The sequence below is a fragment of the Thunnus albacares genome, chromosome 20 (genome assembly GCF_914725855.1).
Source record: "Thunnus albacares chromosome 20, fThuAlb1.1, whole genome shotgun sequence".
In the NCBI taxonomy this organism is placed as follows: Eukaryota; Metazoa; Chordata; class Actinopteri; order Scombriformes; family Scombridae; genus Thunnus; species Thunnus albacares.
The window spans coordinates 17,048,319-17,072,874 of NC_058125.1; the positions used below are offsets into that span (position 1 = coordinate 17,048,319).

General features: G+C 39.2%; 1 protein-coding gene across 2 annotated transcripts in view; it reads left to right on the plus strand.

Annotated features, from left to right (window-relative positions):
- Positions 1 to 567: 567 nt before the first annotated feature.
- Positions 568 to 24,556, plus strand: part of LOC122970702 (cadherin-related family member 1) — a 106,057-nt gene continuing 82,068 nt past the window's right edge. For both annotated transcript variants that reach the window (XM_044336862.1, XM_044336863.1), the window contains exons 1-4: positions 568 to 833; positions 975 to 1,019; positions 1,106 to 1,215; positions 10,877 to 11,009. The gene's annotated coding sequence lies outside the window, so the exon portion shown is untranslated. The remainder of the gene's footprint in view (positions 834 to 974; positions 1,020 to 1,105; positions 1,216 to 10,876; positions 11,010 to 24,556) is intronic.

Here is a 24,556-nt window from a genome sequence, read left to right on the forward strand (position 1 = left end):
TCAGTGTGCTAGCTTTTATTTTGAGCTGCATTGCAAACAGATTTGGGCCAAGCATGTATTTATTTATTTGTCTGTTACTTTTATCTGAAACTAAAAGTTAATAAAAGTTGGAGTTAGTGCAACCCCACAGTAGAAGTATGACTGGCCTAAGGCAGGTTTCAGCTGCAAAATGATCATGGAGGTCCTTATTCTTTTCCTGTCCTAACAGCATTTTAACTTGAGACATTACTTATTCACAAAATACAGATGTGTAAATATTGGAAGCTGTAGATCCATCTGAGAGATGAACTAAACACTCCTTATACATAATGTCTGAAATAGTCCATGTAAGCGCATCACAGTAGATTACTCTAACAAGCATCCAGAGAAGGAGAACCCACAAAGCTATTACCAGAACTGAACTAAATGACTGGACTAGAATAACAAATACATAAATACATAATATTAAAAGCAAATAGAAACAAACAAAATGTGTCAGAAAGTGTCTGTGTCACTAAAGTATAAACAGGACATGTGACTTAACACGTGGTACAACAGCAAAAAGATACATATAGGACACATGTTGGATTTTGTGTAAAAATATTCCCCTCCTATTCTCCTAAATTATCGCCATCAATAATGATTGTGAGGATGTGATTGGCTATGACAGACAGGTGTGGGATGCCAGATGTCCCGCCTACAAAGCACCTGATTGGCTAACGGTCTGTCTGTATTTTGATGGCAGTCACAAAACAGTAGCTCCAAAATGCTAGCTTAAGTTGGACGAAAACAGAACCGTTTACACAGAAAAGGCACAAAAAGCACCAACTTTATAACCACCACAAAAATATGGAGTGAGTATTTTTTTTTTTTTTTTTTTATAGCTAATGTTAACTAAGCTTACGTTACCCCCAAAACGTTAGCGTTAGCTATAATGTTAAGCCAACATAACTGCAAAACGTTAGCTCTAGCATTAACTTAATCTGTTTTTGCAGTCTCAGCAGGTGGATGAATGTGATGCTAACAGGATTAGGCAAGATGTGAGGACATTTACATTAATATATAATGATGTCAAACTTTGCAATTCAAAACTAGGTTGAGTAATCTAAAATGTCTATCTGTTTAGGTTATGGCAAGCGTCCCTTTTGACACCTGCAAAGACAAATCCATGCACACCGCAGGGACTGGTAGAAATGAATGACCTCTGTCTGGTCAGTGCAACCCCACAACAGAAATGTAAGTACAGGGAGGTTTAAGCTGCTCTGCAAAATGATCATGGAGGATCTTTCCCTGTCCTAACAACATTTTCCAAGCTTCACGTGTGTAGATGATTTATAGTGTTTGTGCATTCACTCTTTCATTTTTATTACAGTACACAAAAGGCAGCAACACATTAGAAACATGAAATTTTTCTCATATGACAACATTTTTGATGTTGATATGATGCAAAGATAATAATCACTCTCTCAATCTGAAGAACAATAGAAACCCTGTACAGTGTAATGTAATCTGGTACAGCAGCCCTGCTATAAAGCCTACCTTTGTGAAGCTTAAAATACTCAATTTTTGTGGAGACAGAGTTGCTGATTCAACTTTGTAGTCATTTTGAAGACCATCAGTCTATTAACCCTACACTCAGGTTCATGTTACCTGGTTTGTCAATATTTCCACTGCATGAGCCGAAACAATGTCACAAACGTCAATATAAACATGTCTCAACATTAATTTGAGACATTATTTATTCATCCTCAAAATGTAGATGTGTAAATATAGGAAGTTGTGGCTCCACCCGAGAGATGAACCAAACATTCCTTATAAATAATGTCTGAATGGCTAAGAAGCAATAAATGTATTGTATCCATTCATTAATCCAACACGTTGATTATTTTTCGTCTGCAGATTTTCCATGAAACCTTTCACCTTACACGTTATTAATTTTCCATCAAATTTGTAAAGTTTGGATGCATGTAATTAAAAAGTCAGGCAATGTAAATGAAACGTTTCAGTAAGTTTTCGTGACAGTGATATATACTACATAGATCATCTTCACTTATTTTGACTTGCTAATTAATCAACATTATTTATTCAGGGGAAAAAAGCAAACTTTGTAATTAGCAAATGGCTTTATCTATTGCAGCAGACTCAGCAAGAATTAGGAACTTTGAATTTGATCAGGAAGTCTAAAGAACTCATTAGCATTATGATTCAGTAAATGTTACATGAACTCAGGCAAAAACAGTGCTGATTGCTTGACATGTGGATGAGTAAATTAGTAAATTAACAGACAAATTAATCTCTGGGAAATAATTCTATAATATGGTGTGAATAAATGAGAGAAATGTTTACATTCTGTCATTTCTGATACACTAGTAGACTCACCGTATGCTGCTAGACAGAGTTGTGTGTTTTGTTGACATTCTATTTAATGATTAACGATTAAATTTTATTCACAGTCATTGGTTACTTTCTATTTCACAATTTTACCAACCACTGTTCATGTGGGCACAATAAATATTATTTAAGCCTTTTCCTAGCAAAAATACATTTCCTTTGTGGATGAGGCTTAAAAGATGGAAACATAGTCTTGTTTTCAAGCTGGAATGGAGCTTTGTAGCAGGCAGTGAGTGAGCACATTAATCTAATGCATCAGCAGGTCCACATTTGTTTTAATGCAAACTGAAGAGAAGAAACGCACTGCATCTCAAGGGAGAAGAAGCTTAAAATTTCAGTCTAATGATAATAGATGATAATGTTAATGAGTTGTCCAAACATAACAAATGGAATGAATTACTGCCTTAGAACCAAGTCTGTTTCATTAAAATACAATAAAAAGGAAAGATTAGTTTTATATGGGAAATAACTTGCCTCTTTTGCGTTATTGATGAGACTAAGGGGAACATATCAAGGTTGGCTTGAGCCTCTGGTCAGTATTGATAAAATATTTCTACTGTATGGTGTAGCCATTTTTCTTGGATGCACATGTGACATTAAGCTAAATCAAATTATTATCTTTACTCTACTTTAGACCCTTCAGTAGGCAACATGAGTCAACACTGGTCAAAGTATTAAGCTGAGTTTCAATGACAGTTGTCTCTTTTTGGGAGGAAAGATGATCTAAAGTGAAAACCAATGCCCATTTGAACGGATAAGGGGACTGAAATACTGTAGATCATTTCTTGGCCAAAACCATACACTTCAATCCGTCTTGATGATCTTATTCCCCAAGTAATGTTCTTCCACCTTAATCAATTTTGTGGCGGGCCTGTGTTCATAGTAGTCAGGAACACTGGGATTATGTGCTGAGCCTACTCTCTCTCTGAGACGACCTTGTCTGTGTAACAGTACTGTTAGCCCTCGGCCTCGGGCAGTCAAACACGCACTCAATCACCCCTGTAACCCTTGCAGTCAACAGCAGACTGTCGCAGCCCGTTGCTACAATCTCAATTTGTATTTCGTCTCAGACTGTGATGACTTGACAGAGAAAAATAAGAGGATTTGTCTTGATCTTCAACTCTCCCTTGAGGAAGTAAGTCTTCACCTTGAAGTTTAGCAACTGCATGGCAGGCCACTCGCAGCGACACACGTCCCCCAGTTTGTTTTATTTTACAGACATAATTCATTGATATCAGATGACTATAATTATTCACTATCATCTATGTCTCATGCATTCTGCTTTGTTTTTTAAAGGGTGAAACATTTGTACAACAGTATTTGCTGTATTTAACAGGGTAAACTGAAAGTGTTCATACTAATTTTAAAGTCGAGACGAAATGAAAAATGCTTTTTTAACCCTTTTAGATCACATCCCCAGTCATATTGTTGACCTATTTAACAATATATGCCAAAAAAAAATCAGTTTCTTTGTATTCTTATATCAAAATCCAATCAAGTTTTCTTCCTGTAAAACAAAATATGATGTGTGTTTACATATGCTTGAACCAACCAATGTCAACCAATAATATCATGACGTCCACCCATCAGTCAGTCTTCAACTTTTTGTGGCACAGAGCTAAGATTCATTATGACGCACCCAATTTTAAATGTTCAAATCAAAATCCTCCCAATGTTATGTCCCGCCTGTCTATCCTGTTTCACTTGGAAATACGTCACGATATGGAAGTTAGATACTCTCGAAATGCTGTTTCATCCGGACTTGTTATTAGGATTGTAACTTTCCTAAGTATTTTACCCTCCATGCAGTACACATTGCAGTACATCTGATTGTATACTCATTAATAGTGTCTGTGATGGTTGATGCATGTCCTCACGCAGTCTGGCATCTGTTCACCTGTTTAGGGTTTAGTGAAGGACATTGTTTTTTGTCTGGAGCTTAAAAATAGTATTCACATAATTGAAAATTCCTACTTATATAGCAAAACACAAATAAAAACTGTACAACATGAAATAGGCCTAAAACATTCAAATTAGGGCTGCAACTAACAATAATGTTTGTTATCAATTAATTTTCTTGATTAATCTTTCATCGGTCTATGAAATGGTCATTACAATTTCCCAGAGGCCAAGATGACATCTTCACTTAACTTGTTTAGTTGAGCCAATCCTCACCTTTAAGGAAGCTGGAACAAGGGAATGTTTGACATTTTTGCATGAAAAATGACCGAAACGCTTATTTGATTAACAAAATATTTGCCAAAGTATTTTCTGTCCATCCACTAATTAATTCACCTCTAATTTAAATATGTTAAAATAAACTGAATCTCTGTTTTGTTTTGTTTTTTAGTTTAGTCGAATTGGTGTTCACTTTACAAGTGGACTGCACTTAGTTTGGTTTACAGTGTACCAAAATCATAGCAGTAGAGCTAAATGGTCGAGCAGTTCCCTGCCAAGCTTGGATCAGTAAACACTGCAAGCCTCTAACGGTGATGCACTGTAATGGCTCAGTCTTGAGCCTGGCCAGAACATCGCATGAGGTGCTAAACAGCGACTGGCTGTAAATATAAGTGGTGAACACTGCCAGTTGCACTCTTGCGGCTGAAATGAGCCTGATGATGGGAGCTTGAGAAAGAAAGGGGATATCAGTGGTCACTAAATCATTCTGTAATCAGCTCTCTATGCAGGATCATCCATGCATGTTCAACGCCCCATTCTGGAAGGCTCCAGCAACAGAACGCTCCAGCTGACCCCATCTGTACCCCATCTCGTTTTGCATTATCCCTAACCCATAAAAGTCCCATGCAGCACAAAAGAGTTAATGATTCCCTTTGTTTTGTTGCGGGGAACAGAACCAAAGCAAATGACAACAACAAATCCATCAAACTTAGCAGCAGTGAGCACATCAGCAGTTTTTGCCAGCCCACCAGAGGCCTAAAATGCACATATTGCATGCTGGCCCCCCAAGCAGCAGGCGGCCCTGGGACTCGCCAGCCCCTCGGTGGCCAGAAAGGACTTGATAAATGACTGGAGCAAACTTCTCTGTCACCAGTGAGGGAGGAGTCCCCCACAGTAAGCTACATCATCCTAACAGCATTATTCTTTTCATGCCTGTTGTCGATACAGCGTCCTGTGATTGGCGTCACGCTTTGCACAGGTTAATTGGAATCCTGAACTGGAAAACAGCGGGGGAAAAGTGCAAATATTGTCGCCCGGAGAATTACCATAAGAAGACCATGAATATGTGTGTCGATTCCAATTGATGGCATAGACATGTAATGTTAACAATGTTGAAGTACAGTTTTTTCAAATGGTTAATAATGACTCCCAACAAACATTTTACCAAAACCAAGTGGCATTTTCTCATATTTTAATAACTGAACTAAAGAGCTCTTAGTTGACAAGAACTCTTATTGTGACAAGATAGAAGAATTACAAAAAACATCACTGAGCTCCTAGAGATGCTACATTCTGAGGTGTTTTTTATGGGTTTATAGAGATAAAAGGTCTTGTTTAATATGAAAGCAACATTTATTATAGTATAGTACTATAGGGGATGTTGTGGAGCTCACTTTCCATGATGCAGTGTACTATTCAGGTCCATTACTGGATTGGAAAAAGGTAACTTAATCACTGCATGTCTCTGGCCACATAAAAAGCATATACTCAGACCAGAGGGCACCCATATGTTCAGTGACCTACGGCATAAACACAAGAGCAACACCTTGATAAATTAGCTTAACCTGATGGCAAACCACTGTGAGATCACCTTATATGCGGCTTGTAACTTTAATCAGGATGTAAATGAGGGTAAAAGCTAATGCACTTTGAAAACGTAAAAGTGAAGCATGTTTTCAAGGTGATCTCTGTCTTCAGGACTTCAGCCACATGTCAACATGTGGGGCAAACGCAGAGCCATTACACTGGAATGGACAGCCTTCCTCATCAGGGCAAATAGAAGACAATGTCAAATGGCCTTATTGATAAGTTAATGAGGCACAAAACACTTCCTAGAAGACCCATCCACCACCCACCCCACAACCATCTCCTCAAATCATTGATTTACACATTATTCACATTGCAGTGTTTACATTGCAGAAATAGACTAGGTAATTAAACGTTGCGTCCTCGTGAACAAGCAACTTAACCATTTCCTTTACTCTTGATCCACAATTATCCAACGTTGGGCTTGCTGACATACAGTTATGTTTGCTGTATTTTGTCGTTTGATTTTGTCGACATACGAGCAGCAAGGAAATCCCTAATGAGACCCGAAATACTTGTTTCATGTTTGAGCAGTAATGGAAATTACTTTTCTTTTGGAACAGGCGCACAAGAATCACAGAGACAGCAGATCAAGAGTAAAATGAAGTATGCAAATGTAATCATATTTATCAGAGAATGCTTATGGCAGAAAGCTATTAATTTCTCCTCTGCTTCTTGACACTTTAACATATGCATCACCTGCTTCTCGCAAATGATTATTTTTGTGTTTTCCATCTCTGTTGACGGAGCATTATTTTCTTTTCCATTGCGTCTTGTTATTTTTCTAAACTTTCTCTGTCTGAAGAGTGTAATGGCCTCTGATTGAAATTTCATTCAGAAAAACTAAGTGAAATACATGTTGTGTATTTAATGGAAAAAATAATTGCACGTCAGATGAAACAAAGCATGACGCATAGTAACCAGGAAGAGTGACTGAAAACACAAGTCAGCAAAGAGGTCAGGCTGTTCACGCTCTCATTTGCTGCAATTACTCGCTACACCCATTCATTTACTGATTCCATCACTCTCTCACCTGACTGATCTATTGCTCACTTGCACACTCACTCTCTGATTTAGCTTTTCAAAAGACAATTTGACAATTATCGCCAAAAAACAGTTGAATGACATGTATGGTGATTCACATATTAACATATGGCTTTTCCAGTGTATCAAAGTAAATGGCAATAGTATGTCTATTAGCATTCATCTGATAATTTAGCTGCATTCTACCTACAGTATATAGTACTTATATATGTATATATAATATACCTATATATATTTATGTACTTATATATATGTATGTATGTATGTGTATATGTATATATATATGTATGTATATATATATACACATACATGATACAGTGACTTCACTTTAACTAACTAACCAATGGATGCAGACTTGTTTAGTTGTCATTTAGTTAAGTTGCTCGTAAACATCTCGCAACATGTGACTTGACCTTGTTTCCCAAACTTTGTTTGCACAAACTTCACTTTCTTTAAACTATTACAAAACACAATGATCTTGGCACAACAGTTATCTCAACCAAACAACAGTAACTATTAGTTGTTCAAAATGTCAATTACATAATATTTAAATGTATATAGCATAAAATATCTCAGAGCTGTTGCGTACATTATAAGCCTTGCCAGTTTGCCACTAAATATGTTTATGTTCCCGTATTTGTGACTAGTTATTAAAAAAAACTAACTAAATGTAGTGACCCGGGCTCCATGTTACTGTGCTTATTTCACCAAATAGTATTCTGTTATACATACAGTAAATGTACCCGATCCCTTACAAAACATAACCGTGGTAAAACTTTTAAAAATGTAATTTGGTCAAAGCTATGATGATACAGTTCCATGATACAGGATAAAACATCAAAAAAGTGTCTCTTTTGCTCTGTCACTCATCAGGACAGGTGCACAAAACACACAATCATTTATTTGTAGGAAGTTATTCTATTATTACATTTTTTAGAAGACTATCATGCCTGTACTTTCAAAAAACCCGACTAACAAGCGGGGTTATTTTTATTTATTGTCATGTAGGTGACCTCTGCAGAACTGTGAAACCCAAACACATATACACAGAGCTCTTTTGCTCTCTTGAGAAGCACAGTCGCTGCATTTGGATGAATAAAAAAGCAACATTTCCTGTAAAGACTGTCTGCGAGACTGCTGTACAGGAGTGCTATTTCAATTCATCCCTGGAGCAGCCCTCAGGAATTGAGCCCATATTGAGCTCACTCCTGGGCTATGAGAGTGGTCAGGAAGATTGATTCCAGGGCTAGATCACCGCTCACTGAAGACTGAAGTGCATTTTGGTTTGAGCTTGTGCATCACATGACCTTGTCGGTTTCATAAGTAAACAAAACTATAAATATTATACTAAAAAAAAAAAGAAAATATATGAAGAAGGATGAATTTCAGTTGTCATAATAGTCATAATAGAGCAGCAGGCCATCCTCTTATATCTTTACTATGTATAGTGTAATGACCTGTGGGTTATTGGGTGATCATTACATCTGCCAAAGAGCTGCTAACCTTTTGAGTATCACTTGTAATTAGCGGGGAGAAGACATGCAAAAAATACCAGATGGTAACATTATTTGATAGTCTCCCAAAATGACGTCCATGGTCTTTTAATTCTTGTGTGATAGTTTTAATTAAAATGGCTTGTCAAAACGACAATTTACACTAAATTGATGCTATGTATGATGCTATTAATACAATGTCACTGACATTCCTATTAATTACCCCAACTAGTTGATATCACACACATCTTCATTATCGACATAAAGATTAAGATTGCCTTAACTGCTAGAAGAACGGAGAGCCTAACTGATGTGTTCATCTAATATCCATTCAATATGAATATTAGCTCATTTTCAGGCTGACTCCAATCATAAATGATCTACCTTGACTGTCAAATCTGATGTTTGTTTTTTCTTGTTCTTTTTTTTTTTTTTTTTTTTTTTTGCTTCTCTTGCTCTCCGTGACCTGAAATGTGACACAAACAACGACAGGCTTGACAGGGAAAATTGTGGACAAAACAAGCCTCTATTTGGCTAACCAACCAGCAAATATGTCTGATGATGCAGTTTATTCACTTCACGCCAGGGCATGTTGTACAAAGATCCGGCTGAGAAAATTATTGGGATCTACTATTGGAAATTCCTCATATATTGTCAGCACTACAGTAGCAATATACAGAATAATTTACCATCATGCTAACTATACTGAGGGACAAATGCATGGAAAAAATACTATAGCAGTACCATTAAGCTGTAATTTTAGCTGTGATGCTCGAAGGACACTAAAACTAGGATTACTAATCCTGAATTGCCTTAAATATGACATAGAATCTGTGTAAAAAACATATTTTAAGGGTCTATAACACAATATCTATAACCTACAAAAGCCCAAAAACCCTGAATATATTTTTGACATACTTTGTAAGCAGAGATAAGTCATGGCTGAACATATTCAACTGGAAAGGCTGTTGATCAAAAACTATATTTTAAAAAATGTTTTGTTAGTTAGGTTGCAGTGTGTTGTGTGATGCCCAGGCTGCGGTAAGTGAACAGTTCAGTCAGGTCTGTCTGGTTCATCTGTTTTTCCCTGTGACAGGGTAGTCATCTTCATTCCCTTTGTCCTTACTTTGGAGCAAGAGGTAATATATAAAGGGCTCACATGAGGTGTCTCCCTCACCTCTCCACTTGTCCTCCTGGACTGAATAATGTCTGAAGCTTCAGTCTTGGCTTGATATGATGAGTTATATCCTGATTTCAGAGGAGTGGACATTTCATTTTTTTTGTAATGTAGACGTTTTATGATGCGGTCACGTATGATTCCATCCCATTGGCTTTGAGGTTTTTATCATTGCGTAATAACTGTGTCCTGCTCACATTGTTAGCTCCAAAAACCTCATAGGTGTATATACACTATATTCTGTCCCACTTTTGTTTTTTAATTTAGTGTTTGTTCGGTAGACAGCGCTAAAATGGCCGTGCATTGTGAAGTGTTGGGGCTTCTGAATAACTGATGGCTACTCTCACAAAATAAATAAAAGTAAGACAGTTGAAAATGATGGGTTATTCATAAATTGAGGAGTTCATGTTAAATTTTAGAATATTGTATATATATTTTAAATTTAAACAACACGTTCAAATATCAGTTGATGTATGAAAGCGTTTACCAGCAGTCGATTTGCTCAGTATCCATATTTCCTTAACATAATTAGGCAAACCACATGCTTTATTTGGTAGTGTATGTATATTAATTGTCCATAGTTTATGATTGTTTGTCCACATTGTTATCCTTTGTTTTATGGTACCCACCACAGAGAGCTCAAAGTCAAACTCAATATGATGAGGTATTAGCCTCCGCTACCATTTCACTCAGACATGTCAAGGTCAGGTCACTGTGGGATTGTCTCCAACCCCCAGCGGCCGCAGCCACACATCTTCCTTCTGTAGGGGACGCACATTATTTGTGTTCACCTCATCACTGCTCAGATGGGCTGTGCAGAGATAATAATAGCCCCTTTAACCTTCTAAACGATTACAATTGTAAGAAAACAACTGCTTTTGTTGCCAGTGTCACTGCTTGGATTTTGATATCTAGCTTAGATGTTCATTTTAGTCTGTCACAAGTTGCAGCAGTTTGTTGTACTGTTTACATCATAGATATGTGAACAACATGGGTATTAATACAAACATGGACCATGTTTTTATAGGGGCCCCAATGATGAACCTACCCACCTGCCTGATGAACTTGTACTTCAGAGCAATGAGACCTCCAGTTTTCTGCCATGGTGTTTACTCTGAGGCTGCCAAAGGAGGAAAGAGAGGGGATCCATTTGTCCCAAGGTGAGACACACTCTCCAACACCCCGATGTTAAATAAACACTCCCAGACCTCTGGCCAGCTCACTCCAGCTACTAGAATACCATTGGTGTGTCTAGATGATGGAGGGCTATTGTTATCTATCGCCTCTGCACTCTGCTGAGAGGCCAAGAAGAAGGTTGGCCACACCGGCGTGTTTCATATAGATTCGCCCACTCACATTAAGCTATATTTGTTGGCCCTAAATAAAAATAGAAAAGTAGATTTGCCAACACTTTCTTAGAATAACATCTGATTGAAGAGGGAAAGAGGGAGAGAGGGAAAAAAAATTAGAGCGCAGCTCAGCGTGTGTTTCATCACCTGCAAAGCCAATGAGGGGGAGCGTCTCCACGTCAACAACTGTAAAGCGTATCCCAGCTTCTGCTGCTGCTGCCATCTCCGCTGCACGCTACACTAACCAAGAATGTGTATTTCTGCAGATGATTAAATCAATACCATTTTGACAAGACTTGTTGGAACATGCCTCTTTATTTTACGCAATTCCTTCCCTTTCGTCAGGGAGCATTTATCAACCTGCCGGGGCGCTGTCACCTAATGGAGATTGTTCTTTAGTCTGCACTTGATAGAAGGGAACGATTATGATGCATGTCGATAGTTTACAGAGATATTGACACAGGAACAAAGAGCAGACCCTTTCGGCTGATAGCCTTTTCCCTCACACTGCCTCAAAGTGTGGTGATCCTGCTTCAAATGTGACTTTCTCCCTTGATGTACCTCTTCCATGATATTTCCTTTGTTTTAGTGGTCAATTAAGGTCTTGAGGCCCCATAATGCTGCAGCTGGTGACAGGAATTTAGTGTTCCCTTGTATTTACTTAACGACACAAGCCAGGCACTCCTCCCTCTGTTATTTCTTTTGGCCTCAGCTCTTCCCCCAAACCGAAGAGCCGTCACCTTAAAAACGCCTTCACACGTACAGTAGTCTTTGGTTTGGCACACAAGGAGTTAATGATAAAACCAGCCCAGGGTGTGACAACAGGCCCTGAATATAATAAGCTTGAAGGAGACAGGAATGAGAAAAGGTGGGATGCATATAAAAAGAGGGAGGAGAGTGGGAAAACAAATGATGAGCTCTACCTATAAATTCTTCATCTGCATTGGCTGATTGGAATGGCTTGGCTGTGCGCTCAGCTGTGACTTAACAACTAATCCGGTTTGTAAGTTATTATTTATCTTCAGGAAAGTTTGTCAAACTTGGGCTTTGATTTTCTACCCTGATTTCCCTCTTGTGGCTCGCTCTCACACATGCTCCCCACATAATTTATGACTGCCTCTGGTCTTGATGACAGATTATTAAAAGTAGAATTAGTTTTTTGCGCAGGATTTCTCCACTGGGAATTGGGAAGGCAGTGCTCTCCGCGGAAGGTCTCTTACGAGGTCTCCATTACTAATAGAAGTTTTTTTCTCTGATGGGGGGCAAGGAGACTAATGATTTGAATTTACTGTGGCAGCCGTCACGTGGTCTGGAAGGCATCAGTCGAACAGACAAGAGGTTAACTTCCTCCCTGTGGAGAGGTTTATTGGATTGTTTAGCAGCAGAAGGATAATGTTTTTGTCATAGACTGCTGCGGCAAAACAGCGGTGTGGCAGAGGGAAGGGGAGAAGAGAAATGAAGGGAGAAAGGACACAGACAGAAGGGGTCCAGGGATGGATAGAGGGGCAGAGAGGAGAAGGGGATGAAAGAGAGAAAACAGCATGATCGGAGCACAGTGAGGAAGGCGAGAGCAAGTTATTTCTAATATAGGTGGACAGATAAAGCAAGGCGATAGTGTACCATTCCTCTACAGCTCTTACATGTGCGCAAGAAGAAACACACTCCCATTCAGTGGTGTGCACAAAAACATAAGTACACACACATTCAGTCTCACTCACACACAGACAAAAAGAGAGATGTTAGTTCCTTTCACCTGATGGCCGTTTGGAGCTTGTACTCCCAGCATGCCTCGGCAGTATGGGTACCAGAGGGGAGTCACAGCGCAGCTGAGAGCCTCGGCTTAATCTTATGCATCATTAAGCACTCAGCGGCAAGCCAGCGCTGTTCATATACATCATCCACGCTTAATAAACATAATGATGACATAAGATGTAATTCTAGATGAATTTTCATTTTATAGGGAAATGGAGAATTCCTGTAGAAAGGAAAGAAAAAAAAGTAAATTATCTGGGAAGTACAAAATAAATTATGTTTTTTTTCCCACTTAGATGAATGTAGGTGTTTGGTGCATCTGAATTGGGGATAGTGTGTTAGGCTGCATGGGGATGTGGTGTTGATGGTGGCGATGAGGCTTTGGTTATGACAGTGGTGGTGATGGTGTGGCAGGTGTGGTTGGATGAGAGGCGGGGTTGTGGCGGAGTGCGGGGAGGGTGGCGGGGGGGTATGGAGAAAAATGGGGGTGGCTATTGTGAAACGTTTGCAATTTTTAATTCCTAATCGCAGGGCATGATGGACAGGCTGAGACACCCCAGAGTGGAGCTCATCCATCATGGGAGGAGGAAACCAGCGAGAGAGAGAGAGAGAGAGAGAGAGTGTGTGTGTGAGAGAGAGAGAGAGAGAGAGAGAGGGGAGATGGGAGATGTAAAATTTCAGATGGAGTTACCTTACAGGGGGGAAGAGGGAAAATAGATTCCCGATAAAAGCGAAGGATGTGGGAGTGAAAGGGCAGCGGGTACTGTGGGAGGGCATCACGGGCCTGACATTGCTTCATGTCTCCCTGCTGGGACTGTGGGATAGCTTGGCCTGGAAATGAGTTTCACTTTCAGGGACTGCACAGACATTGAATCATCCTGAGAGGTATCTTCGCTGCACTTGTCTTCAGCAGATATCAGACGTGAAGTGGTGGTGACCTGGCAGTGGTAAAGTGAATACCAATGGGATATAATCAACCAAGGATACTCAACAAGAGGGGATGTACACTGTAAATGCAAAAGTCTCCAGGATCCTCCACCATATATACTTTATTTAATCTCTGTTTGCTTTTGCTTTTTGAAGCTGGATGCCATCATTTGTAAATCAACAAAAAAAATAACAAAAGTAAATCCTTGAGCATAAGCTGAGATCGCTTTCACATTGTTTGACATGACAATTTTATCTACTAAATGAGTCTTGTCATTACCGTCTGATTGTTGTCTTTTTGTCAGAGCAGATTTTTGCACACTGTTTGTGTGTCCTGATAGCAGAGAGCACCCTGAGAGTATGTGAACTGTACATCAAACATGATAATGTCTTATTATGTCTGAGAATTAATTAGCTTCAGTGTTTTGAGGTCCTGGTTGCCTGCCTTTTTTTGAGGCGTAATGTGAGTTTCAGACCTCAGCAAGTTTGGAGCCAGTGGGCCATATGAGCCAGTATACCAGTGGGTGAGCCAAGTCTCTCAATGCAGGGATCATTACCACCTCTCTTTCTCTCTGTCTCTCTTATTCCCTCACTCTATTTGCTTTCTCCTCTGCTTTTTATGTTCTTTCTTTCCTTCTTAAATGTATATAAAGCCTATCTTTTTAAATTTTTTAATAGTTTTTTACTGACATTTTTAATCCAGTTTGCCCAAATATACCTCACAATGTGGAAATTAAATAAAATACACAGTTTATTGGACATATTATCTAGTAGCCACAAGTCACTAGTATGGTTGAGTCTACTGTGATGTTGGTAATTAGTTACCCATAATCCTCCTCACCCGCCTTTCTAAAAAAAAAAAAAAAGAAAAAAAGAACAGTAATAGGCAGAGAACAGTGACAGTATCAGAGAAATGGGCTTTTAACTAACATGCAAAGTGATGAATGGATTGACCACCATGTAGACTAATGGAGCCATGGAACTAATTAGGCCAAGCAGAGCAGAGCTGTGCTTAAATGTAAATGGATTGAGCTGGATGAAACGTAGGAACAGCTGAGAGAATGATGAGGTCCTTCACATGGGGTCAATCAATGGCTAAGCAAACACAATATATGGGCCTCTGTGAGGTCGTAGCCGAGGGGTATTTTATCTGTTTGCATTCAGGTGTTGTTGCATGTATGCTGTGCGGCTGTATTTACACTCGGTTGTCTCCAACATAGGTCCTGTGTGTCACTGATACATATGGCCGACTGCATGACTTTGCAGAAAAGCTGTAATAAATCTCTAATCATTCCTGTCCCTATTGCCCAGCTCTCAGACCCTGCAGCTTGGCACCTACCACATGTTTGCTGGCGTGCCCTCTGACTTTGCGGTCCGTGTAGACCACTTCTGTTGGCCGCGCCTCAAATCTGCTGCCTTCACCTCAAGAATAGCCGCAAAGATAATTAATGCGCTCTGCTACAACACCTAAGCCGGGGATCTGCTCCTCACATTGAGCTGTGTTTCCTGCACTCATTCATTCTTTATGGCCATGCTGTGACCTTGTAAACATCTGTGGAGAGAAGTAAGTGACAGCAGTGTACAGACTTGGCACATGTATCTCTCTCTGTGTTTGTCTTTGCCTGCTATGCTTCCTAGTGTGTCTTGTACAGCATTTAATTTGTGAAAAGAGCTTACTAGCTAGAAGACTACAGGGTGAGAGGAGCAATAATATACACTGTGAAGCCTACCGTTGCTGGGAAGCAGTTCCTGTCCTCTGTTTGGCTCTGTAGGCGCTGCACATCCCAGAATTAATGTGTGCAGAAATGCAAATAACCCACCCCAGTAAAAGTTGACATTGCCTCCTCTGATAAATTTTTCTGCTGAGGTAAGAGACAATTTAATGCAGAATTAGAAGTCACTCTCCGCCACCATTTACATCCTTAATTAGCTGTAATTTCTGTGCACCCATTAGAGAGAGAGAGGGAGAGAGAGAGAGAGAGAGAGAGGACACAATAGAGAAAGAGGTTAAGATGAAAGCAGTGTTGTTCTCCTCTGGTGTCAGGCTGGTGTGTGTCTGTTTCAGTGTGTGTGTGTGTGTTAGAGTTTGTGTATCGTCCTCCCAAGCTAGGTTGCCTTTGGTGATTGATACACGTCTTGCTCAGTCACCAGCCATTGGCACTGGGGTGGATGTAAACACTGATTAGAGGGAGGAAATGAGGCCCTCACTTTGTCCTCTGTGTCAGGGAGCACTGCGGTGGCTGTCTCTGTTTGTCTAGTTCTTTCCACCTGAGCACGTTTCAGAGGACACCGTTAGCTACGCTTTATAGCCATTATTTAGATAGCGACAAAACGGGATGCTCCTTTTGCTCTTTGACTGACATGCCCAACCATGTGCTCAGCAATTCAACTCCCTGCAACGGACAAAGTGCCTACAAGTTTGTGAGCGCACAAAAATGATGATGTGTCAGTTCTTATGAAGGAGAGGTTAATGTTGATTTGATAAGAATACACAAACAACAAGCAGTAATTTTACTTTCTGTCAGTTTAACGTAGAAGGCAAAGTTTCCTAAGTGTTTTACTGCTGTTACACCACTCTGTCTTTTGCTATGTGTGGTATTTGCAATTTATTAAATTCACAATTTACTTACTGTTGTTTATATCTGAGTAAAAACCAGACAGTATGTTGATTCTTGATATTGTTTTTCCAATATCATAAAATGCGTATAGTGTTCTGTGTGTTTGTGTCACTGGTTATATTTCGGGATATTTATCATACTGTTTACCTGTAATGTTAGAATACATACAAATCATGAAACCAGATACTTTCCCCTTATGAAATTACGACAAACCATTCAATTTGGACAACAAATCGGCTTCAGCTACTTTGGTGGCGCCTTATCAGGAAAAGAACAGCACAGAAAGAGTGCTGCACCGAAAACATTTTTCTTTCTTTGCCAAGAAAAATGAACTGTCAACATTTAATGATAGATATTTGCATTGTGATACAAATCGTGTCCTTGGTCTAAACATAAGATATAGATCCATTTATAATGAATTCAGATAAAGTGTCCTTTTTGCATTCTCGCTCTAATGGATTTGTAGAGCCAGCATCAGTGACCCTGGTGCAATCGACAAAAACCTGTGCCGGTGGATGATCAAGACAGACATCTATCATTTTCTCTCACACCTTCTAAGACGTGTGGCTGATACGTAGGTGCAACTATATTTTTTCCAACTAAATGTATGTATGTGTAACTTCTGTAAGCTGGCTGACTTTTTTTCATGGTGTTGTGAGAATGTGTGGAAGAAAGGGGGCAAAAAGACATTAGATTTTTTTTCCATCATTAAGCTGTGTCTGGGAGATGATGTGCTAGCCGTATGTGGTCCAGGGGAAGTATTTATAGCCCTGCTGGAATCTTGCTGTGCTGCGTTGATAGCAGAGATAATGGGAGAGAATGGGACGCAGCGAACTGTTCTAATGACACCAACAAGACAAGAGAACAGCGAGGATAAATAAATGTTAGCCATTTTCTCTCGCACATCATTTGCATTTTTTCTTGTTAAGGTCACTTATAGACTCAGACAATAACAATGAGGGGAAAAAAGCACTCGGCGAATATAAAATCAGAAATAACAAAAAAAGGACTATTTAGTATGCAAGTAATTGATTTTATTTTCTAATGTGTGGCATTCAGTTAAAGATAGTGCCGGTTTTTAATTTTTAGCCGCTTTAATTCCTGTGTAGCTGCTTGACTGGGTTTCCTTGTGAAATAGGGGGAATACAAACAAGATTTCACTTCATTACACAGGAACAAACTGTACAGAAATTGCACTTACTTATGGAAATGACTGTTAAACATGCACAGCATTACGTGCTCTGCCTGTGCTGAAATGCTGGAAACATTAAACAATGAGCATATGAGTACAGACAGTGAGCCAGTAAGGAGGACCAATTACCAAGGACTGAGTTTGAGGAGCACTGTTCCTAGGGATGATCAAAAGGGACAACTGATTAAAGAAATACATTGACCTTAAAATGGGCCTAATTTAATCAGCCACTTTTTCTGATGGCAGAAACACACCCTTAATGATAAACTGACTTTCCTTCTTTTCAAAGGCTCGTACCAACCAACTCAAACATTAGTCAAACTGCTGATGGATCTAGCTGAGTGGCTGGGCTTGTATAGAAAGGAACTTAATTGTTTAATATCATACTTCCATTTGACAACAGCAGAGTAGTTGCAGTAACTTTTGGAAAGAGTGGGTCATTAGTGTAACCTCTGGGTCCTGTTTTGCTGCCGGACGGTAATGAGAGACAAACAGCACGGTCAGCAGTAGGCATAAGTGCTAGGGTTTATGGGCAGTGTTGTGTCCCAGGTTAACACTGATGCCACCATTTAGAGCTCTGTGTTTTAGCACCCGCCTGCTAATTGAGATGACAAAGGCCATAACAATGACATTGTTGGCCAAACGGCCCTCTCTAGACCTGCGTCTGGCTCCAGTCAAGGACGTCCAGGAGGCTGTAAGTGCAACCTTGGAATTTAAGATGGTGCCTGAGACCTTATGTGTATCTCGAAAACAATTAGCAAGGCTCAGGTGGGCCAGCGCACATTCTCAGACCCTTTTAAGTGCCAGAACTGCGTCACTTATTTTGTTTGTTTTACTTAAAGTCACATAAACCACATCCTCCACTCACAACAATAGCACATAAATTGCTCTGGAAAAGCATCTGGAATGGATAATGTGTTGTTGTTTTCAAAAATCAAGTTAGATTACCTTATTTGTCATTTATTCTTCTCATTAAACACACAGAGGCATCCTTGTAAATAGACTGCTGCTGTAATATGAAACAACATCAATTGACACCCCATAAAACATATATAACGTGTTAACAAGAGATATAAACACAGCCAGCTGTTGAATTATCTTCGACTATCCTAAAACTGTGTTTGTGATCAATTAAGGCTCAGTCTCACAATTTCACATTAAAAACAGGATGTCTTCTGTTACCAATCTAATAATAGTAATGCATATGGCGAGTGTTTTGATTAACATAATGGAAAAATAGCCCACATAATTTATCTTCTAAGTCCGAGGGAGAGAGAGCCAGATTGGAGCCTGAGGACTCAATCCACCTCAACATATGCTGCCATTGTAAGTCTCTGAATGTGGAGTATCTCGAGCCTCGTTCCCATGATATTTATTGAAAAACATTTGACTTTATGAGCTGCATACTTAATGAATGCCTATCGATGCCGCGGCTCTGTAGATGAGGCTATAATTCTACATATAAGTATCACGACTGCACGTTGGACTGTAATGTTGTTTCTAATTGTGATCTATTTTAATTTCTCTTTGTCAAGCGTGGACTGAGGCTGAGTTAAAATGCTGGGCTGTAAGACTGTTAATTTGCAACCTGCTTTAGAAAGTTGTATTAGTGTAGATGTTAAAATTGACGTGTCATTTTTTTTTTGCTGCTTCATTTTAGCCAAGTCCTATCCAGATTTTATTTATGCGCAGTGAAAAAATATCCCACAAATCCTTATCTTTATGGTTGACAGCTGGTCATCTTTATAACATATTCTACTCCAAAACAAGCTATTTAGATTTAGCTTCTTAATATCAGTCAGCTTTGTCAATCCACCTGGCACCTGACATAAACAGAAACTGCCTCTGCTGGTTATGAATACATTTTTACATACAGCTCCAGCCCGATATGTGCTATGACCAAACAAAAACACAGATCAAATCCTTTGTTGCTACACCTTGCTGTAAGGGAGATGTTGATGTCATGTCCAGCTCCAGTTTTATACCCAGCAAAAGACAAACATAATTCAAATGCATTGTCTGGCTTATCGTATCTTGTAAGATGGAAAACAAAACCTTGGAACTAAATCTCATTCATATATTTTGCTGAAACCAGATCTGCAGTTGCTACTTAACGCTAGTCCATTGGTTTTGTCTGAGTGATTCACCTATCGGAGGAAAGTTAGATGTATTCCACTGATTGTCTAGCTGCAAGGAAAAATCCATCTCAGAGCATCCTGCGGCTGCTGGGCCTTTATTGACATATCAGATGGGACATTGGAGGAGAAATTGGCCTCATTTGTTTCTCATGTCACCTTAATGGCAGATCTCTTTCAAGGGGCAAAGAATTGACAGGCCCCTGGTCTCAGTGAGCAAACAGCCAAACCTAGTGTATTGGTTTCCTCTTGCAAACACTCTGCCTAATGTGGCTGGCTGGATCAGCCTCCAAAGTTGAAAAGATCCCCCAGAAAATATTAATCAAGTCCTCTGACTGATTGTCTTTGCGTGATAAATTATCTGGAAAGGGACAGTGTTGCTATAGCCCGGGGACATTTATCACACACATAGGCTGACTTGGGATTCCAGGAGAGAAACGACTGTGTTGACAGAGTGAAAGGGTCAATTAGACATTTTCAGTGGGGATGTACTGTACACAGCATCTCAAAAGCAGTGATAAGCCTTTTTAGATTATATTCTGTTGAAGCTAGCAATGAATTACTTGATGTTTTACCCTAAGGTTTCTTATGTGGCCCAGCCAGCTTCAGGTATGACAGCTATCGCTTCTACAGTTAGTTATCCACCACCCATCATTTCTGTCGATACTTTTACCAATCATTTCCCTTTTCAGCAGTGTTAGAGTCTTGTTTCCCGGCTTGATTGAAGTTTCTGTACATCACTTGGAAGTGAACAGGTGTCAACCTAGCACAGGCACCTCGCAGATGGCAGCATAATTAGCATTGATTCTGGCAGGCTTTCACAGGCCAGGGTCTAGATGGCCGTGACGACCAACTAACCTCCCCACCTCTTGATGGGCTACCTCTGGGACAGATCGAAGCTCATTTTACTCCTAGAGTGGTGCACACTAAAGGACTCCTTGGTAACACACACCATCTGAGGCACGCAAATCCTGCTGTATAGCTGCTGAGAGAAAACAACTGACAGTGTAAAAATGCTCTTTAGTCGACTAAAATAAACTACAATTTGTGCTTTAGCTTATCTGAAACAAAACAAAAATTTTTTGTTGTCTGCAATTCCACAATTTCTTAATTAGGGCTGCAACTAATCGTAAATTATCATATAATCTACAGATTATTTTCATAATAAATTGATTAATTGCATGGAAAATTGTGAAAAATGCTCATCACATTTTCCCAAAGCCCAAGTTGATATCTTCACAGTGCTTGTTTTGTCCAACCAACAGTTCAAAACCCAAAGATGTTTGATTTTTGATGGCATTTGTGCTTAAAAAATTGCTTATGCCATTAGTTAAGCTATTATATGGTTGCCAATCATTTTTTCTGACAATCAAATAATAAAATATCTATCTATCTATCTATCTATCTATCTATCTATCTATCTATCTATCTATCTATCTATCTATCTATCTATCTATCTATCTATCTATCTATCTATCTATCTATCTATCTATCTATCTATCTATCTATCTATCTATCATTTTGTTGAGGGACTCAGATGTAGTAAGAGTGAATGTCAGTGGCCTTCTTTAAAAAATTTAAGCAATGCGGTAACTAATTGCATAAATATTGTATTATACAATGCTTGTTTTCAATTGATACAATGATAGACATGAAAAATGCGGCAGTGTCCTTCAAAAGCAGACAGCAGGATAATTCTGTAAGTGTGTCACTGTTCATGCCTCAGTACGTCTCCTCTGCTTGGTATTTGTATATTGCAGATTGTATGCTGGAATAGGCCAGCCACTGCACTTCCTGCACTTTGAAATGGATCTCATCTAATCTTATTTCACCGTGTCAAATGGCAGCATGACATGCTGTTTTACTCCGTAACATTTGGTTGTAGTGAACCAGCTGACTGCATCTGATGCGAGGAGTCCCCTTGTTATTATCAACCACTTGTAACGGTGTGTCTGTGGGGTTGTTGTCAGAGTCGGTGGGTCATGCAGACATGTTGGTCACTAATACAATACAGAGAAAATTGCCTCTGCGGCAGACATTTGTCGTTTGTTTTCCTTCTTGTATTTCAGGGTGTTCAATCCATTACAGAAACATTTTCTGAATCGCTAGACAAATTTACACAAAGACCTTTTAATAACACCCATTGTAGCTTGAATATGGAATCATAGCAATCTAAATGTATTTACAACCGAATGACGAACGCACAACAGAAAAACACATCAGTGACTCATAATTGTCTGTAGAAATAATATAAGTGATGATCTGCAAAGCATGTTTCCCCTTTCACCTCAGTCTTTCTCCTCTTCCTGATAACCCTGAATACTGTCAGCAGTTAGACCCGTACAATGAGAACCACCTATGCTGTATACTGCACTGGTCAGGTGTCAGGATTCATTATATTTAGCTGAGATTTGCATAATGCAAGAGGCATCAAATTAAATTTGCATAATTCCTTTGATTACACTTGTTATTAAATGTGAGTGACATTGATTTACAGAATGGCCTGATATAAGGTTAATGGCTGATGTCACCTTCTTGCACCTCTGTCTTTTCTCAATTATCATGACGCTTTGTTCAGAGTGTCATTTATGTTTCTATATGCTTAAGTAACATGGCCTTATACTGTATGCATCTCTGCCTTAACCTCTATACATTACACCGCCTCTGTGCTTGAACTACCTTCTTATACCAGGTTTCTGTAATTATGTAAGGCAGAAAGTAATTTAAATAGGATGAACAGCCATAACATTGGTGTGCCCTGGCCCATTTAAGCACATTTACGTGGGCCATTATTGACAGACGGCTAAGTGTCATTTGTCAAGGAAGGAAGAATTGACAGGGCTAAGAAACCGAGTGAAATAACGGTCAATCAAACCTACTTTACAGTCATGAGGGGGGAAAAAAAAGCGGACATCTCCAGTGTTTCATTTTCTTTTAGGAGAAAGGCTAAGATCATAATACCTATTTTCATAATAATACAAACAGCCTGTAGGCTACAAAATAAGAAAAAGGCCATACTCTGTGTGTCTGTGCAATGCCTGTCAGAGACAGAAGGGTTTCAATCTCTTTTTCATTTCATCCTGATAGCTCTGCCTTTTATTACTGAGGGACAGGAACGTTTCCTGAGGTAAAAAGGAGTGCACATTCCCAAGATAAAGTTGGAGGTTTACAGCTATTTCCAGCTGTAATGTATTATTCCGTTAAAGCAATGATCAGGTAGTGTTGGATGAATGGGAGATGTTCAGCACCATTACTGCCTGGCACATCAGTGAGGCATTATTACATTATCGCTGCTCTTTAGTAGGAGATTGGGTGTGTGACCGGGTTCTGAATACACTCATCCCGCTCTCCACGACGTAAATTGCAGATTGGCTCATTGACTTCAATGATAAAATGTAAAAATTGCCAGTAAAGAGAACATAGACTCAGGTTACTCCTTAGCTGTTTGTCAACGGCAGATGTGACTCAGTTGGTGCAGAGCATGTTAAAGAGTTCCATCTCCCAGAAGTCAATGTCATTTATGCCTGAAACTGCTAAAGCAATAGCTCATCTTGTCTCTGGTGTGTCATACTACACTGCCTTTGTCTGAGATTAAAATTTGCTCCTATGGTGGGCTAAAATCCTAAAATGTCACATACAGCATTGAACAAAGATTTACTAAGAGACAATCAGAATATTTTGATAGATATACTATAGAGCTGCTTCTGTTAAGACATAAAAAAACAGCGGTGATCTCTTCACACAAATAATGAACAATTACAATATTTGTCACTAACATCTTTTGGATAATTTATGTTTGATAATTGACAGTTAATTAATTAATTAATGCATCAACCATCCGTCCTGCAGACCATGTGTTCAGTGTGAGCTTTAGTTCCACATCAAAGAAAAACCTGGAAGCGTTATTATTCTGCTTATTAGGTCTGGGCAGGTTATTCTGGAAATGGATACCGCTAATGTTATTTCGCACGACACTCCAGAAAAGCATTAATCCATGATAATTACCTTGGAAGGAAGCAAATAAAGACAAACTAATGGTGGGGTTGATCATCAATTTCAAACATTCGACTCAAATGCCCTACATTTTTATGCAGGAAGCGTCCAGTTGCCGTGCTTCTGCTTGGAATGCCTTTTTAAGTGTATATTATCCTGTCCTTGACTGGGGAAGTGCTAGGAGAAATCATTAAAGCAAATTAGACTATTAACATCCTAAAGAGCATTTATCTTGTGGATCAATAGGCTCTCATCTTCTTTAGAGGACCCTTTGGTGTCCTAAAGCCATTATGAGCCAGATTATGAGGATGCTCAATTCATTACATGCAGATAGGCCAATAATTATTGACACCATAGGTACCAATAATAATTTCAAGTGCATATCTTTTGGAACTTTTAAATTATTTTTAAACGCCAAAAGACAAGCACATTCACTTTTTTGAATAAATGAAAATGCCAATGTGTCTTCAGCTGAATTCATTAAAGTTTTTATACAATCTCAAGAGAATCCAGCCGTTCACTGAAGAAGATATTTAAAGCGTCCTCTCAGAAAAAAAAAGAAAAAAAGAGTCTCTTGGCATTGATGCACTTGTCGTAGATCAAGCAACACTTCACCATATGATTTTTCCTGCTTTGCTGACTGTGTGTGAAGATGCCATACACTGGGAATGGATTGGATCTGCAGTCTACCATCACAAGATCCGCGATGCTCCAATCAACACACAAGATGTTCAGACATTT